We start from the raw sequence: 6,320 nt of genomic DNA on the forward strand, positions 1-6,320 counted from the left end.
TCTAAAATAAGTATTTTTTTTTACTAGGATAATCATTTATTTACATACAATATATATACAGTGGTACTACTAAACGAAATTAATAACTAGCTTAAATCTAAAATAGGCCCCTGAGGCATTGTACCAAGGATGCTGGCGGCATTTCCTCGCTGTATCGCAATGCTGATACGTTGTGCGAGGTAGCCGCCAGCTCTTCGGTCACCAGGCCGCGTAGCCAAGATGCTAATCGCTTACGCTCCGTAGCGATCGAAACACAACTGTCACTGTCGCACTAATATGGAAGAGTGATAGAGAGACATAAAGCTTTTCGTTGTCGAAGCGATAGCGATTGTAACCTTGGCTAGGCCGGCAGTTACGTCAACCAGACGCTTCGCGATTTCTGCGAACAACTTATGCGCGCTGGGACCCCATGGACCTAGAGTTTCAAGTCCAAATGGTAAAAAATGGTACTCTCTACCGAGGCTATAAGTATAATTAAGTGTTAATTAAGATTTTTTTCTCGCTCTAATCTTAACCAGGCCACTATCCAACTTGGCGTGCGCTTTAAGACACTGAAAAAAAGGCGTGTAGGTATATTTATATTTTTGGAACGTTGGCTTGTTCCCTCTGCCAACAAACTGCCCTGCAGTTTGGCTGAAGAAAAAAATCTAAATAAAAAAAATGGAAAGATGTTTGTTTGCTCGACCCGACTAATGTTAGATTACTCGACCGGACTCACATCTAAAGAATGCACACAAACAACTAAATTCGTAGTTATGCTGTGTATACGGATGTACATACCTAATTATTTTCCATCGTATTTTCACGTAAACGTGCCTTGCTATTTCAGTCAGTCTCGGTACAAAAAGTACTGAGGTTGACTGAAGTAGCATGACAAATACGAACGAAATCCGTGAAAATATGATGGAAAACGATCAATGCACTATATCAATATGTTTCTGTAAGATTACTTAGATGGGTGACTTCTCATACACTTTATAAGTTGGTTCGACATTGGTTGGTTCGGCAAAATGACTGACATACGGATGCACAGAGATGGATATGATGAAACTATACTTTACCTCGTTTTTGCCATTAAACCTACTGACTAAAAAACAGGGCTGTTTTTGTTGGAGTGGTGAAAATAAACAAAATTAGACGCCACTTCCAGGCCCGTCTTTCAGTTCACTGGCTCAGAGATAATGTTAGGACGTCATCACTTATTGGCGCCGAATTGGCGTCGGCAAATGACGTTTCACACTTACCTACTGATGTCCCGTCGGAAAATTTCCAAGATTGCAAAATTTTCACTTCACTTCAAGTTGGCCGTCGGCGACCGTTCGGACCCCAACGGTCGCCGACGGTGACTTTAGCGAAAGGGTAGTATACTCGCACAGCCGCTGCCCCTAAAGTTTATAAAGAGAAGGTAGGGGTGACATTTCATAATAAGTATGTAGGCTGACATAAGCTACATTTATAAAACATGACCTGCCGGGCTAGCACATGCCTGGCGCGACAGTATCTCGCGGCGAGATAGACTACCCGTACCTCTTTTGTTAACATAGTTAGAAAAAGACGGGTAGTCTATCTCGCTGCGAGATACTGTCGCGCCAATCATGTGCCTGGCCTACAGGAATACATGATCACGCGCCATGTTGCGGAATTTTACTGGAATTAATATATTCATACTATACTGAACTACCCCCCTTACATGAGACACCCTTACATGATACTATCACCCTTTACATGAGAACAGCGCCCTCTTGACAATGAAGGCTTTTAAACTCTTTGAAAAATGAGGTTCCTATTTCGAAACACAGTAGGTTAAAGTTATTCAAACATATTTTACTAGAAATAGCACCAAAAGTACGCGGTTATTATTTCAGGCTATTGGCTCCCAGGGACCCTGGTCGTCAAATGAATATTCAGCGGCGCTTTTCACAGAACTCGTGACTCGAATACTGACGGAAGATTCTTAAGAGGGGGCGTAAAGCAAGCAAATTAGAAGGAAACAAAAGATATGGCACGCCGCGCGAAACTTGCGAAGGAACATAAATGGGCACCACGCCGGGATTTTTTATCTCAATAACTCTGAAAATATACAAACTTGTATTTAAAATTTGGTTCTTTAGGTCCCTCGGGTGTACCACTCTTCTGCTTCCTAGCGTTGGTCCTGGATTATTGCCACGGCTCATGTGAGCCTGAGGTCTGCTTGGCAACTAATACCAAGAATTGGCGTAGGCACTGGTTTTTATGAAAGTGACTGCCATCTGAACTTCCAACCCAAAGAGGAAACTAAACCTTATTGGGATTATGTAGTCCGGTTTCCTCACGATGTTTTCCTTCACCGAAAAACGACAGGTAGGTACCTAAATATCAAATAATATATTGTACATAAGTTTCGAATAACTCATTGGTACGAGCCGGGGTTTGAACCCGCTTTTGGTTTGGCCCTTAATAAAAATGTGTAAAAAATCATTAAGTGCAAAAACTATAATAGGGTATTTGAGTGTATTTAAAATAAATTATTTTACATCATGCATGAAATAAAGCACCAGAAGATTAAAAGAGAAACGTAGGCAGCAGTTATTTTTAGACACAATTTCTATTTTAAAACCTGTATAAAACTATAAAGAGTAGGTAATTTGATTGTGACGTCACATACTCTAGTGTTTCATATGAATTCCATAGTAGCAAAATCGTTTTCACAGTTCGAAAAAACAAATTGATTCGACTAGTAGTCAAATACCCTATTCTGTGTTAGCCCCGTCTTATCTGATAATGGACCTTATGCCTTGGCAATAAGATTTACGAACAGTCGGTATAAATACCGATCGTCTTGGGGTTGAGAACAGATGGAAATAGAACAATCGGGAAGGTTTGGGTAAGGGATATTTATAGCGGTATCGCAATTTGCGAAATCGGCATTCGAACTTACAAATTTATCTGAGTTTGATCCCAGCGCATTTTGCTCATGTAAAAACGAGATGCCATATACGTCAATGCGAGATGCACTGGGAGTGATGTCAAAATGAAATAATATTGAATATTGATATTTTCATATATGATATTCAATTAAATTGAGAAAGGTATGTTGAGATGGTTTGGACACGTGGAAAGAATGAGTGAAAGAAGGCTAACAAAGAGAGTGTATAAGGGAGAAGTAGAAGTGAGAGTTGGAAGGGGTAGACCTCGGTGAACTTTCTCTGATCAGATCGGGGAAATCCTGAAGAAAGACCAGGTCAAGAGCTAATATTCAATATACTCTATGTCAAGAGCACCCTAAACCGGCGAGCGTGTATGAGGAATGTTATGAAAGTGAAGGAAGTGAAAGAGGTATGTCAGGATCATAGCAAGTGGAAATCCGTGGTCTCTGCCTACCCCTCCGGGAAATAGGCGTGTTTATATGTATGTATGTATTCAATCTTCACATAATGTGTTATGATTATTTGAGTTTTTTCACTTGAACTATAATCAAATATCATACTTAATTTGTCATTGTTTAAGGTACATTCATGCAGGTGATAACTTGATAAGTTTTGCTGTACCGAGATTTTTTTCTGAAACCAGTATTACAAATGACATTGGCAAACAAGCATACGGCCCATCTGATGGTAATCAGACAGTGTAACCATGGCTGCCGAAAGTGCTGAAACATACTCTTTAAGTGACAAATGTATTACTCATAATTTGTATTTATTTGCAACGCATTATTTGAAAACACAACGCAAAAGGTTCTACCATTATCTCAAAGCGTCTTAAAATCATCACATACAAATGTCTAGGTACCTATAATATAAAGACAAAAGATCTCAAACTTCTGCAGGGCCATAATAACGTACGAATGTATGTAAGACGAGAGTTGCCAAACTTTCTGCATTAGTCAAAGCTTAAAAGTCGTCGAGAGCTTTTGCACTCGAATTAAACGAAATTTTTTTATGGTACCTACCTTATACAGGCTGACATTTGAGTCGTGATCAGTAATATGTTTTTCTAACTCCATAAACAACGAGCAATTTAATGCCCCTACTCTTACTAAAATCAGACAAGATTTTTTTAATTTTTTTGTTTATTTTTTGTCATTTATTTTACTTTATAAGTGGATTTAGGATATTACAACGGCTTATTAAGATATTTAAATTAGTAAATTGAATCGCCTCTTTGAATCGGAATTGTCATTGACATCAATTTTGTCATTTGTCCCAGTTAGAAATAAAATTTACTTAATTTTTCATTTGAAATATTGTAAAAGTGAAATATTGTAAAAGTAAAATAAATGACAAAAAATAAACAAATAATTAAAAAAATCTTGTCTGATTTTAGTAAAAGTAGGGGCATTAAATTGCTCGTTGTTTATGGAGTTAGAAGAACAAATTACTGATCACGACTCAAATGTCACCCTGTATAGTAGGTATAGGTACCTACTTCTGAATTATTACAGTAGAAATGTAGACTGTATTTAAAATAATTTATTTCACGCCATGCACGAAAAACGTTATTAGAAAGATACAATACGTTATTACGTTACGGTTAGTGGAAAAACATAGACTATTAGACAACAGCAAATATAATACGCATTTAGAATCTACTTATGAGGTGGGTATATAAAACGTATATTATTAAATTGTTTAATATACCTACCTAAGTGAATTACTTAATCATTAAATGGATCATAGAAAGAGTGATATTTATAGGTAATTATGTCTACTGTGAGAGTAAAATCAATAGACATAGACAAGTAATGGTTTATTATTTAATTAATTATTTTTATTTTCACTGATTCATGAAAATAAATAAGTAGGTACCTAATGTTTTTAACCACTTATTGCAATTAAAATAATATAGGCAATAATTGCAAACCACGTGATCGTGTGTAGGTACAATTGTCTGTGTTAGTTAAATAAAACCTTAAATTTTAAATTATTTCCAATCAACCCTTCCACTGCGATACCTAATAATTAACACATTAATATTTAGAGGTGTCAAAAGAAAAACATTCAGAACATGCCGTGCCTTAGTCCAATGTCAACACGTGGCCGAAAAAAAAAACAATAACCGACTTTTTTAAAAGCCTCCCACTTACCTCTAGTCTTCTACCGTCACGAAAACTGCCGTGTAAGCGGAACTCAATTTCAAATTTCGAATGTTTATTTTTACGCGAGCGATTTAAAATGGCCGCAGGCGACGCGCGCGGTGACCGGGCCGGGAATGAATGAAAGCCCAGGGGTTGTTGAGAGGGCGGGGCTGAACAGAGCTGAATACCCTACCAACTACAAAAGCTCTCCGTTCTGCCACTTTTCCATTCAAAAAGAACCATCTTTCTATAGCCGCTTAACGGAAAAGTCTTTGGTACCCTGTTTGCGTTACATCCAACAAAATAAAAAAAGCTGCTTTTCCAGACAGTTCGCGAGCGTTTTTTGTAGTTTTTAACTTAGTAGGATTACGTTTAGATGTTCATTGTTGTACTCATTTGGATGCTATTGAAAATTTTTGCGGGATTGTCTCATAAAGTACGTTTTATCGTGTGGTTATTGTGCATTCCGCGAATAGTTATGGCCGCAGTATCTTAGAGATATGAGCTCTTTTTGCAAATAATGTAGTGACCCGGGAATAGAAATTCCTGCTGTATATTAAGTGCCTCGGGAATTCACTTAATATGTTGAGAAACATTTGAGAATTAGCTTCGACGTTTGCTTACGTTGGTGAAATTGGAAATTCTTGAATAAGAAATTCCATTTCTATGTTTCATGATTTGGGATCATGAAACGTTCATAACTAATGATAGGTAATGTTTTTCGTTATTAAGGTTTGAGAACAAGTTATAAAGTTAATTTTATATTTGGATGTTTGTTATTCAGCCCGAGGTCTACTCTGATACCTATTCCCAAGATTGGCGTAGGTACACTTAAGGAGGGCTAATTCTTGCCGATATCTTAATGTACCTACTTACTCGAAAATGGTAGAACAAATATTTCATTGAACCGGTTTTATTACAATTAGTCAATTATTACACAATTGTAATTATCAGCCGGTGATTAAAGCTTGTAACAAATAAAATGCTGTAAGTAATGAATTTTCACAACTTGTTTACATGTAGCTAAGTGAGATGATGATGATGATGACAATTGATAAAAATCCTGTCTTTTCCGGACCTCAAACTAAACTAGAAAAGGGTCGGAAATCAAATTCCATCTAAATCGGTTCAGCGCGTTAAGCGTGAAGAGGTGATAGACAGACAGAGCTACTTTTACATTTATTGGTAGGTAATATATGTATAGGGTTAACATCAAAATAAACATTTTACAAACAAAAGGTCCCTAAACGTAGGTAATATTTTATTC

The 6,320-nt window shown here is 37.1% G+C and overlaps 1 protein-coding gene across 1 annotated transcript in view; it reads right to left on the minus strand.

The window, feature by feature from the left end:
* Nucleotides 1–5,364, minus strand: part of LOC134800782 (calbindin-32) — a 158,542-nt gene extending 153,178 nt beyond the window's left edge. The window contains exon 1 of the mRNA XM_063773334.1: nt 5,063–5,364. The gene's annotated coding sequence lies outside the window, so the exon portion shown is untranslated. The remainder of the gene's footprint in view (nt 1–5,062) is intronic.
* Nucleotides 5,365–6,320: the final 956 nt, after the last annotated feature.

This window comes from Cydia splendana, chromosome 20 (assembly GCF_910591565.1).
Source record: "Cydia splendana chromosome 20, ilCydSple1.2, whole genome shotgun sequence".
Classification (NCBI taxonomy): domain Eukaryota; kingdom Metazoa; phylum Arthropoda; class Insecta; order Lepidoptera; family Tortricidae; genus Cydia; species Cydia splendana.